Source organism: Gallus gallus, chromosome 4, assembly GCF_016699485.2.
Source record: "Gallus gallus isolate bGalGal1 chromosome 4, bGalGal1.mat.broiler.GRCg7b, whole genome shotgun sequence".
NCBI lineage: Eukaryota > Metazoa > Chordata > Aves > Galliformes > Phasianidae > Gallus > Gallus gallus.
Window position 1 is genome coordinate 380,327 of NC_052535.1, and position 12,850 is coordinate 393,176.

The following is a 12,850-nucleotide window of genomic DNA, read 5'->3' on the forward strand; positions in this document are numbered from 1 at the left end:
CCTATTATCTGTTACCTTCTCGACAGGACATTTTATAACATTTATGTGCTTGCGTGTGGCATCAGCTGTTTTGGCAGCTGAAGAAGTAGTTACTCATGCCTTTGTAGCACTACAAAATGTATTTCATGCTGATTAAGCTCACAAACAGGAGGCTTCAGCCTGCAGCATTTGAACATCTGGATGTAGTTACTGAGTTATGTCACCTTTCATCAGCTCAGGAGTGCAGTGCAGAGCAGCCTGATGGGCTCTGTTAGTGAGGGGTGGGCGCAACATTTTTGTCTGCGTTTCTTCAGAGTTCACAAGTCAAATGCCTGCGTGACTCTTGGTGAGGACACAGATCTGACAATTACTGTATGCTCAGAGTTATTCAGAACACAGTTTTCCATCTGAGTCTCAAGAGGCTTGCCCACAGTCGTGTCACGCATTATCCTCTCAGCATGATTTATTGCGTGTGATTAAGCAGAAGAGACTATTTCCCAGTTTGAACTACCAAATGTGTTTTCCCCATTCAAACTTTCATTCGGTTTTCAGACTGTGACTCGTTATCTCTCTTCCTTTCCCTGTTTTTCTCCAATTTGCACTATTACCTACTGAATATGCAGCCTGTTTATGGTCAGCAGCTTTAGAATTTTTAGATGGCTCCCTTTCTCCAACTACTTGGATGAATCACTGTTCTTTGCAGTTTCTTTGTTGCCAATGTTCTGAAATGCCAAACTGTAATGGTTTACTCATCCTGTTGAATTTAGTAGTTGTTTTGCAGGGACTGCAACCCAGATAAATTATGGTATTTGCCTCTTTATTCCACTTTGTTCATTCCTGAACTTGGGCTGGATGTTTTTTGCTGTTCCTTTTAGAAGCCTAAGTGGGAATCCAGTACAAAATTAGAAACTGGATTTCATTTATGTCACTTCCCTTGCCACATAGTATTTTTCATCTAAGAACAGAAGCCACAAAACCCCTCTGATCAAAGGATGGGAACACTTCTATTTTCTTCCCTAACTGCACATACCTCCCCATTACCCCATGGGACCGTGCTTTGAATCTTGATAGGGCAGCATCAAGATGTGACCTTGCTTTTTTAGAGATAATTTTAACACCAGCACTGGGTCAGGCATGTGAGAACCAAACCCCTCAAGGATTCCATCTTCTTTACAGAGCATCTCTGTAAAACAGCAAGAACTTGATGGTGAACGGGGAATGAGAGGAAAGGCTGTTTGATTTGCGCTGCATTGTTCCACATGTAATTCCTATTGTCAGTTTGTCACATGTGGCTTCTGTAAGACATCACGGCTGTGTCACAGACTCTGAGATTAACAGAATTGTTGCCATGGGCATGAGTGTTGTACAATGGACAGTTTCAGAAAAGCCACCAAGCGAACAGCATTTAGCAGAATGTGTTACATCCTCAGTAAAGAAACCTGTCCTTAAAGCTGGATTCAACTGATTTCTTAATGAAAATAGATTCCTATCCCCTATCACTCTGCTAACACTTTTCTGTACTTTATGTAGGGCAACAGAAACCTTGTTCTGGAGAAGAAAGAGCACCCAAGTGTCTTTATTAAAAGCTCTGTGGGGACAGGCTCAGAAGAAAGTCCTCCTGGCAATCCCATTTTCAGAATGAACCAGAATGAGTTCCACAGACAGAATGTGCAGTTGTCTTGAACTGGAGTTACATCTGATCTAAAGATTGTATTGACCCAGTGATTGTGCTGAACAGTGCTGAAACTGTGGCACGGGGCTTCTGCTTTCCAAAGTACTGACATAGAGAAGTAAATGAGTTCAGAGCCGCTGTGCAGCCACATGGCTGGGTCAGAATGAGATCTGTGTGCAGGGCCAGAAGCACCCCTTATTGTCCTTTGGGTATGTGCATTGTGACAGAGACTGCTGTGCTACTGCACTATGCCTGTGAGGCTGGCAGCTGGCTGGGAGGGAGGGCCCTCTGTGCCCCCCTGTGTCCCTCTCTGTGCCACATCTGGGTTTCATGAAGCTGAAATCCAACTTTAACATAACCATTTTTCTTGGAAAATCAGATCCTTTTGGGCAGTGAATATCCACAGGCCACAGTGTGCAGCAGCACTGTGAATGTAAGGGGTACGTGTGCTTGCTTTCTTTCTGTTCATATTGACTGTTAAGAACTAGACTGGAGATTCAGAAAGGGCATAAAGGCCATGGGTTGAAAAGCCCTGCTCCAGAGGACCCTGTCTGGAAACAAGTATTCCTTCAGACACAGTAACGAGGCATTCCCTGTAGTAGCTACATGTGTTTCTCACTGTTGGGCTGCATTTTCTCTCATGTTTATTTCAACAAAAATGCCTTTTCTTCTTCTTTGCTCCCCAGTCCTGCCCTGCGGCCTTGCTGTGACCGCACGCTGCCTTGACAGTGATCACTGGCTGGAACGATGTGCTTCGCCAAGGTTGTCTTTATTTAGACAAGGCTGCTGCTTTCTGAACTGCTTGCGGGAACAGAGGGGTCATGCAGTAACCACTCTGCACCTCCTGTGTCAGAGGACTGTGGCGCACTCAGGGGAACACGCCTTTGGTATTTTTCTATGTTCTAACAGGGAAAACGGGGTATTTGGAATAAAGCAGCAATGAAACAGACAGTAAGGTGGGCTTTTCTTTGAGTATAACCCCAGATTCTGGTCAGTCCAGCCTGATCCCAGACAGATAGCCATGGCAGCAGCCTGAGCTCAGGCATGGCTTCATCTTCCTGCCTTTCCTGTATTAAAGAACATGGCAGCTTGCACTACAAATAATGTATCTGTGCTGTTTACTACCACTGCCAGCATTCCAGGAGAGCCAGAAGGGTCTGACACAGATCGGCCTCTGGTTGTTGCCACAGCACCTGCGGATGGTGTTTGTACTGAGGTCACATTCAGATGCAAGAAAGGTTACAAGCTGCCAATAATAAGAGTAACAAAATACAGATTTCCTCAGACCAGTGGCAAAGCCAGGAATGGAGCTCAGGTTACTGCCTGCTAAACTTACAGCCTGTCCCAAATTTATACCAGATGAGTGTAACAGGTTGGCATGGAGTTAGTGCAATTAAATTCCATACATGTGGGTAACCCTTTGTTTAGTTACCAAGCCTAAACTCAAGAGCTGGGGTAGGAAACAAAGTGCATATGATGCAATGTGTATTTTTTTAAAACTGGAAAACCAAATTCAGGGTTGTGAGCCTGAATCTCAGTTAGTATAGGCTGTGAATTCTGATGAGTCTGTGCAGAACAACAGGATCTGAGCGTGGGTGTTGGTTTCATATCCCAACACAGAAGATTTGGGATGAATATTTCATAAGTTCACAAAGGTCCTGAGGAATATGCATGATAAAAAAAGTACTGGTTAGTTTGAAAGAGGTTAACAGCTTTCTAAATAGAATAAAGTAGATATCATGGGGCTCTCAGCTAGATAAATGCAGGCATATTTCCTAATTTCTCTGCTGCAAAACAGTCCTCTACTTCTCGCTGAGTCTTTTCCTTTTATAAGGTGAGGACTGGAGGACTCAGACAAAACAGATGATGTTTGGTCAGATGAGGGTTTAAATCTGGCAGCTAATGTTGCCCATAGCACTGCCTGCGCTGAAGAGAGAGAAATTGTGCAGTAGGCAGGTAATTCATAACCCTGGAGAGGTATCTGAATAACAGGACAGAATTGCTCTGTTACAGCTCCAGCCCCTGCAGTGAAATCCATCTGCATGCATTGCACCCAACCTGTTGGTCACATCCATGAGTGCCCCTGGCACATACAGCCTTCCTACCACATTGGTGTAGTTCATGTGATACACACTCATACTGAGCAATCCATGAATGGGTCTGTACAGCCGTCTAAGAGGGACAGTGTTACAGTCATGTGGTCATAATAAATCATAAATCTGTGCCACCCCTTTAACAAATGATTTCCCCATCTACATGCTAAAGTTGAGGTACAAATTTTTTTTTTTTTTTTTTTTTTGCCAATATCTTTGCTGAAATCGAGTGTTTGGATGGATTATGTGCATGACTTTCCTTTTAAATACCACTAAACTGATGTTTGTGATGTGCTTGATTGACTGTTAATGAAGGATAAACTGGGGTTACAAACACAACTCTGTGTTGCCTCAACTCTTACTCTGCCCTGGAGTCAATTCTTATCTGTGTGGCTGCATTTGGGTATGGGAGAAAACTTCAAATACTCATAATCAGAAAAAAAAAAAAAAAAAAAGTTCTCTAATATTCAAAGTCTTTAATATAGGCTTTGCTGGAACATCATTTGAAAAGTGTAATTCCACATTTCACATAAACCATCACAGTAACTCTTGGAATCAGAAGCAGAGAGGCTGATCCTCCCTTCATCTGCACAGCCCTCACCTCTGCTGTCATTAGCAGGTTCTCCAACCACTACCAATGCAGGTGGTTTTTTGTTCACTAAACTTCCAGAATGTAACTTCATGGCCCACACAGGAGCAATCCTTCTCTACCTGAACACTTAGACAGTGAAAAGATATCCACGTCTGCCTGTGCATGGACACAGATGTGCAAACAAAATAACCATCTTGAGTTTTATTTCCTTACAAAAATTTAAGAAGTCAGGCTCAAAGAAGAGGAGGAAGAGGAAATACTGCTTGGGCTTCCCAGTCAGTCATTTGTGAAATAAACAAACACGGAATCGATTTGTTTTGTATTTCAGCATGAAAACAGACTGAAATCTGCGTGGGAGTTGAAATCAAAGCATAAATAGATGTAAAAAAAAAAAAAAAAAATCCAGTGGAGGATCTAAGGGCAAAAAGCCACCTGGGAAGGGCCAGGATGACCCCACCAGGCTGTCCCGTGCGGTGGGTACCCTCTGGCTGCTATGCATGGAGGTCCCCAAAGATCTGAACCAAAGGCTCCGAGGGCAGCCCTTCCTCCAGCAGCACCGGGAGGAGCAGGCAGAGCTCCCAGAGCTGGCAGAACAGCACCTGGAGCAGAAGCTGAGCATGAAGCTGGCCAGCTGGGAAATGAGCTAATGAGGTGCAGATGGTATGATTCTTAGAGCACAAAGTGCAGGTCATGGCTGCTGTTGCTCTCCTGGGAAGCTGGAAAGAAGGTGGTTCTGCTGCTCTGTTTCTCCTGCTGGTATTTTGCCCAGCTAGCTGTGTGCTACAAATGAGCTGGTGCTCTCTAACAGCACTAGGAATGGCCTTTGTTTGCCATTAATGTTAAAAAGAGATCAGCTATTTACAGACGGCTTGGTAGTTGTTCTTTCCTGAATGCTTCCTTGTGTCTTGAGTTCATAGTGCTGCTGGAGCACACTAGGAAGGGTGCCTTTCTGCAACATCCATGTGCTGCAAGTGAGGTTCAGGCAGCTCAGCCCAAACCTGGCTCACACCATCCAGCTGCCAGCCTTGGCATTCAGCTTGTAGAAGGCTTTGACAAGGTATTTATTTTATTTTTCCTCTCTTAGTTCTTATTTAAATCTTTTTGCTTTTCAATGTATTTGCACAGAAAAAATGCATATTGTATCTAAGGTCACTAAGTTTTATGTCAGTTTGAAACAGAACTTAAGCTTGTGAGGTGCAAGAAATGACTCATCTTGTTAGAAAGTCCTGAAAAGTTTCCTGGATGACTTAATAAATGGTAAAGATAAACATGCATTCAGAAAACAGACACTGCTTTAACTGACTAGGCTGTGTGCAGTGGGAGGCATGGTGCAAAAGGCAGCTGCAGGTCCTGTCTCCTGCAGAGGTTCTCTGCCTACACTGTGTTCTCAACTCTGTTCTAGGACCTCAGCGAATCCTGTTTGCAAATTGCTGACCCTCTAAATTGCCCATACATTGATGAGATAAAGAGAAGATCCCAGTCTGGGTGGGGTGAAGGCCAAGGACAGCATGCAGCACTAGCAGTGCTGATTTGCTGGCACAGAAAAGTGTCTTCAGAAAGTCCAGATCTCACAGAAAAACTTCCAGAGTGAATTAAGCCTCAGAATACCAAAAAGTCGCCTCAGTAATTGCTAAGCACGCCCAGTTATTCACACAATGTTCGCTAGTTCCTCTATTTAATTGGATTCTTGAGCAGAATTTCAATTGCATCTCTTCATTTTTCAAGCACAAAGAAATAGTTTTAAACTCTGTAAATATCAGAAAGGATTGTTATCTTTTACACACATCCAAGCAGACCGGTTCCTGTATTAACACTAAAAAGAAACCAAAACCCAGACAGAGAAACGTGCTGGAATAATAAGAGGTAATCTTCAGACTGTCTACTGGATGACAATTGAAGAGCCCAAAGCCACTTGTCACATACAGCCAGCATGAAGCATACCTCATGGAGCAGCATTTGGAGCGTGGGCATTGCTGAGCTCTCACCTGGGTCACTCATTTTAATCTTAATGGGAAAAAAAAAACAACACTTGATGTGCTAGAAATCTAATGGAGATACTGCAGCCCAATAGGAAGAGAACCTCCATCTCTCAGCACCCCTCAGACTATGAGGCACCTTGTCTGACCTGCACATCCCTTTGGACATGTCTGAGTCTGGTCCTGGGCAAGTCAGGCTGACCCAGCCCAAGGAACAAGGCACTGAAATCCACAAATCAAGCAGCATCTATATAGATTTGTGCTGATGGTGGTGTTGGTTCTGCTGGTAAGTGTATCATCTTGTTGAACATTCCTGTTCCAGTCAAGGCCCCTCAGTCACTCACTTTGTTCCATGATTACTAGCTCCACTGCTACTACTGTGCTTATAAATGCTTCCCAACCTGGGGGTATCCAAACCTGTTTGGGGGACCCTCATCCACAATGCTTATAGTCCAGCCTGGATGGTTATATGTGAGAAGGAACAGCTTCCACCTTTCCCTGGTGATTCCCCCCCCTTTTCCTAACAATGAACATTAGATTTGCAGAGGAAATGTGTTGTTGCCCTCAGGGATGGGGGTAGCTGACTACATGGGGCTCTGATTCTGTCCCAGGCTCCACTACTGTTCAGGAGCTGTATTAAATAATAATCGAATGAAAAAAAACCACAAACCAACAAAAACGAAAAAAAAAAGCCCAGATGTCTCCAGTTCTATTTTCTTGTATTTTTGATCAATTCACCATTTTTTTTTTTAGATAGTTGAGATGATTTCAGGAGTTTTATTATACTCCAGAGATGCATTGATCCATTATTGTTCATTGACCCCTGAATGCCATATATTCACTGAGCATGGGGACTCCATGAGTTACACCAGGTCAAAACAAGGCTCTTAGAAATGGCTGTTTGTCCTTATGAGGAAGTACAGCTGCGAGCTGAAGGCTGGTTTGGAATCCCAGTGAAGAACTTTGCTCTTTTTTCTTGGATGCAAAAGAGAAAAAATTGGGTTTTTGAATTTCCTTTGGTTTGTTTGCTTTTCTGACCTTCTTGAAGAGTGTTGAGTTCTATCTTGCCCATTAACTTCAATGTTTTGGGTTTGTTTGTTTATTTATTTGGTTTGGGTTTTTTTCCCCCTGGAGAACATACAGAGGTATTAAAGGGAGAAACAAAAGAGCCCTTCCCAGGTGATTCCCTGGGAGGGAATGAGTCATCTGCTCAACTTCAGCTGCTATGTAAGCACAGGATTCTGCCCTTAGGTCGCTTCTGAAACCATTTGGAGCTTGGTCACGGAGCATCAGCTCAATCTCCTGTAACTGCAGGAAAAGAGCAGAAGAGGTGAAGAAAAAAATGTTGGAAAGATGATTTCTTTTTTTTCCAGTTGTGCTTTAGATTTATTTAAGGCTGATAAAATGTGCTGCAGTACCAATCTCAGACGGTCCCAGCATCTGTTTATCCTCAGCAGAGGGATCTCCTGCAGGGTCATTCCTAAGTAATGCAGCTCACTCTCGAGGTCTGCCCTAAATGCTGTCCTCATTCAAGAGCAGTTGCACCTTGGCGGCCTAAATTTGAAATAATGTCTGAGCTGGAATTTCTTTTGAGACAAGATCACCTCTTTGAGGCCCCTTTACAATATCAGCTGTTTTCAAACTCATTTTATTTCACCTAGTTCCTGAGTTTGGGGCAGCAAAGCAGGCCTGTAATCTGCTTCCAAAGAAGGAATGTATGCAGCTCAGCCTGAGCTCAGAGAGCTGTTCTTGGCTTCAGGAGCAGTGAGCAGACAAGGCAGGGATGCTGAGCTCACCAAACGTATGGTGACTGCAGGAGATGGAGTAAGACTTTGTCATTGCAAATCCACTCAGTCTTCTCTTGCTCATCATCACTTTGAGAAAATATACCCTTGGTGCCTTACAGACAGAAAGCACAGTAACCAAACCACCACTGTGTTCTAACATTTAATTTACAAACCATGGAGACTCGTACTGTGTCTCCAACTCCAGGCAGCTCTCTTAGAAGGACATAATTTCTTACATTCACGCTGTCCTGATGGTATCTTCTAGGTGATGTGTAACTGATTCAGGATGCATTTCTAATGGATTCTATCAGGTTATGGTGTCTCGTCTGTGGCAGTGTGATGGACAGCTGTGGTTGTATCTTCCAGATTAAGCAGATTTATTTTTCTCCTTGATCTCCAGAAGCACTACAATGAAAGATGCAGCTACTTGCACAAAACATTCATCGGGAGTAGAACTTTTAATATATATCCTGATGTAAGATCAGTGAGAATAAGGAAGAAATGCCTGGCATTGAGCAGCTGCCCTGCAAATAATCTCCGCTCAAATGAAAAAAATGAAAAAAAAAAAAAAAAAAAAAAAAAAGCTTTCAAGTGTACTCGTAAAATATGGACCAAGACTCCTCTTCGAAGGAAAAAGTCAAAATGCTTTTTTGGCTGAGAATATACATTGCATCTGCGTTATGAGTGCAGAGCTGTTTGGGACATGTAACTCAGCACGGGACGCACTGAACTGAGGTGAACAGAGTGTGGGTAAGCTGATGAGAGCTTATGCAAACACTTATGTAAGAGTTATGATCTGCCTTAGGGTTTTATGACAAATAATGGCTTCAGAAACTTGTGCTTGTTTTAATTTGTCTGTTAGCAATATCCTCTGAGACTTGCAAAGGATAAGCCAAGTAAACTCATGTTCATCTGTGACAGATGAGAGTAAGAGCAGGAATGATGAGCAGGAGAGTAAATGAAAACACTCTGGTGCATGTATGACTTGGAGTTGGTTTGCTGAGCGTTGGCAGGGTCCTGCAGGGCCAGCTCTGTGACCTCTCTGCTCCACGCACGCTTTGGTCTGGCCATGAGCACTGCTGCTGACCACTGTGGAGAGAGCTGCTCTGCCAGGAGAAAATGAGAAAAGACCGCAAATTTGTCATGCTTTCAGACTGCTAACATTTCCTCTACCCAGGACACTCTCCAGATACATGGTCTATAGCATGGCCATCACAGATCACAGAATCGCAGCATGGTTTATTGGAAGGACCCTCCCAACCCTTCATGGGATAGCTGTCCAAAAACTCAGGCTGCCCAGGGCCCACCCACAGCCTCAGGCACCTCCTGGGATGGGGCACCACAGCTCTGGGCAGCAGTGCCATGGCCTTCTGCCCTGAGTAAACACTTTCCTCCTAACATCTGAGCTAAAACTTCATTCTTCTAGCTTAAAATCTCTCCCCCCATCCGGCTGTTATCAGCCTGTGTCATTAGGAGGGGTGCTGCTCCTGCCTCTGAGCATCCACCTGGGCTCCTCTGTCCACCAGCAGTTCCTTGTTGCTCTTCTTTGAGACTTCTTTGTCCACATTCTTCTCTTGGCCTCCAAGCTGATTCTGTCACAAAATTATGAGCTACAGCACAGCTGCCACAGAGGGAAATTGCCTGCCAGGCTGTGGCTGGTTGGTCATCATAGTTCAATGGCAGTTTGTAACCCATAGACTTCCTCTGGGCAAATGTCTGTCAGTGCCATCGTTAATTTGTCCAAATGTTAAGGCTGAACCGAGTATGACAGATTGTTTAAATGTAGAACAGCAGTGGGTTGTGTTGATTTTGGAGAAGGCACAAATCAAATTATGGAATGTATTCATGCTGGTCAAAGAACTTGAAGACTGAATTTCCTCCTGCCTTCAGCAAAAAAACAATGCTGGGTGAAGAGAGCAGCTGCTCAGGCTGTGCAGTGGCTGCTCAAAATTTTTATTTGCTGTTTGAATGACATAATTTCTCCAGTAGTATGAAAGTATGAATTAGAGAACTTCTAACTCACAGGGTACACACATACCAGGCCCTCCTCCTTTCTAAATGGACATCTTAAGACTGTGTCTATGGGGTCTGGTTCTAAGAAAAAATACAGAGGGATTTAATTATTATTTACAAATGTATGTACCTCTGGTGTACATGTGTAGATACATCTGTTCTGAGGGAGGATGGGAAGGAGGGAGGCTGCCTCACTGGAGTGGAGAAGAGATTTGGGTTATGAACAAGTAACAGAGAATGGGCAGGGGGAGGTGAACTTGTAGGTAAAGTGCATAAAGCCGAGGGCGTGTCTGTTGTGAGAAAGGAGAAATAAGAACAAAGTTTGGACAGCAGCAGTCAGACAGCACTTTGAGAGTGGGCAGGATGAAATGCAGAGGGAATTGGAAGGCAGCAGAGACACTTGAGTAGCAAGGGAGGAGGGGAAAGTCACGTCCAAATGGCAGATAGATAAGTAGAATCTGATGAGCAATGAGCTCATAAGGGGAGAATTATTTGGGGAGCTGCCAGAGACCTGCTGGTGTTCAGCCCTTGGACTGGGCTTGATGTAGTGATTGGGAATGGCAGTGTGTGGAGGGAAAGAATGGACAAGAAAATGTTTTCTTGAACACAGACTGGTGGTGTGATGTGAACGTATTGCGTTCTGGGGCTGATGTCCTGGCAAAGCTTCACAGACACCCAAGACTGTGATGGAAATGGAGAGGGAGAAAACAGAGCTCCGAGGCAGGGAGGGGTAAATCAGCAGCAGGAAAAAGCATGCAAGTTTGGAAGGAAAGAGAAAAAAAAAAAAAAAAAGTTGGAGGTAGGAGGTAAAGGCATGGGTCTGTACATGTGCTGGCAGTGCAGGGCAGGAGCCCATGGTGCTTGAACACCAGTCCAGCTGTCAGCAGGTGTGAAGGGTGCTCAGGTCTCATAAGGCTCTGCAGTACGTCCAGGGTTCAGTTTGGAAACTGAGGGCTCAGGTCCAGATCCAGAGGCCAAGAGGCAAACAGTCAGCCTCTTCTCACCATCAGCTCCTCTGGAAGTGAAGGGAGCCCCGTGAGCACTATGGGAGCCATGTGGTCATTCCAGCATCACTGTATCCCCATCTGCTCTCCCTTGTCAGAAGATGGGGCCATCACACAGCACCTTCACTGCCCATGTGGAGAGCTGTTGCTGGAAGCGCTCCCAGGCTCCAGCTTTTGTTTTGTCACTACTCATGCACAACACTCTGGGAAGCAAAGCATCTCCCCTCACTCTCAGATGCTTTTGCAGGCAGCCCAGTGTGGGGCTCTGGGTCACTTTCATCTTCTCCACAACAACCGTGCAGATCCTTTTATGAAATGAAGTGAAGAATATGGTCATCCGTTAGGAAGAGAAAAAGTTCAGGACAGGAACAAACAGCAAAATCCTGGCCTGGAAAAGAAGTACACAAAAGTTTCCTTTTCTTTTTCCTTCTTCTTTTTTTTTTTTTTATCCAAGGGAGGCAAATATCAGCCACCTCCTTCAATCTTGGTTGCCAGCAAGAATAGTAAGCGACTGCCTGGGTGTTCCTGACAGATGGGATCCTGTTCATCAGCAAGCGCACTCCAAGAGGCAGCACCTGAGCCCTCTGCTGAGGAGTGTGTACCTCAGACAACGGCTCACTCCCAGCCTTTGCTTTTTCTGTGCCTGCTTCACAGGGCAGAACACGCTCCTTCTATATTCCCCAAGGCGCTGATATTGATCTCCATCCAAACAGTCCCAGAAGAATTAAAGTACAGTCACAGAACAGGTAGAATCACATTACAGTGCCTCGAAGCTGAGCAGTGACAGCTTAATAGACCTGCAATAAATGAACTGCAAGACAAAAACAATGTGCTGTGGGAACCATAAATATGTGATTATGAAATGACAAACCAGGATTCCCTAAGTGCCAACAACCTTCTAGTGTTCCACTTAAAAACTATAAATCTGCCATGGCCCAAGTTAAGTAAATTCCCCCTGGTGTATTAAATTCTTTGTTTATAGGGAGGGTAATTATACACTCCCCCAGTGCAAATAAGGATGCCCACTCCAGAACGTACAAAATCAAACAAGAATATTTCATGTTAAGCTGCAAAGCTACCTCTGACGTGGAAGGGAAACTTCCCACCTCTGAGGCACGACTCACCTGTGCCTTTTCCTTGAAGCAGTGCAAACAGGAAGGGGTTAAAGTCCCCTGGTTGTTTCTGATGTGTGCAGGAATGGGTCATGCAGTCTGTCTGTCCCAAACTGCAAGGGGAGATTCGTGAGAGGAGCGAGGCCAGACACCAGGAATGGGAGCTGAGGATTTCTGAGCTTCAGCCTTGGCCCTGACACTGACATTTACGTGTGTGCCGAGAAAGCAGAGAACTTCACCATGGACAGATGAAGGACCGTAGCACTCAATGACCTTACAAGGAGCTTTTCAGGCTAACTGGAGCTTGTTTTCATAGTTGTCTGCAATTGAAAGGTGCGAGGAGATACAGCTGGTAAGATATAAAATGTGTTGCAGATGCAAGAAATAGGAGTGGTTGAGATACAAGGAAGGAATGGGAATGACACAGGATTGCTTTCTGTTTTCCCAGCTGCTGAAACCTGCTGCAGTTCTGCAGATCCTGGTCTTAGCTGAGAATCATCAGGAAGTTTGGTATCAGTTAATTTTGGTGTGCAAACGCTCAGAAAGGAGCTGCTCAGAGGGCCAAATTCAGCCCCAGCCAACTTGCAGCCCGAAACCCATCTCCAGCATCTCACAGCCTCTT

The 12,850-nt window shown here is 44.6% G+C and overlaps 1 long non-coding RNA gene across 1 annotated transcript in view; it reads left to right on the top strand.

Moving 5' to 3' along the window:
- The window catches only part of LOC101749492, a 36,175-nt gene that overhangs the window by 11,747 nt on the left and 11,578 nt on the right, over nt 1–12,850 (top strand). Inside the window, exons 3-4 of the long non-coding RNA XR_006939075.1 lie at nt 2,338–5,092; nt 5,247–5,393. This is a non-coding gene — a long non-coding RNA (uncharacterized LOC101749492). The remainder of the gene's footprint in view (nt 1–2,337; nt 5,093–5,246; nt 5,394–12,850) is intronic.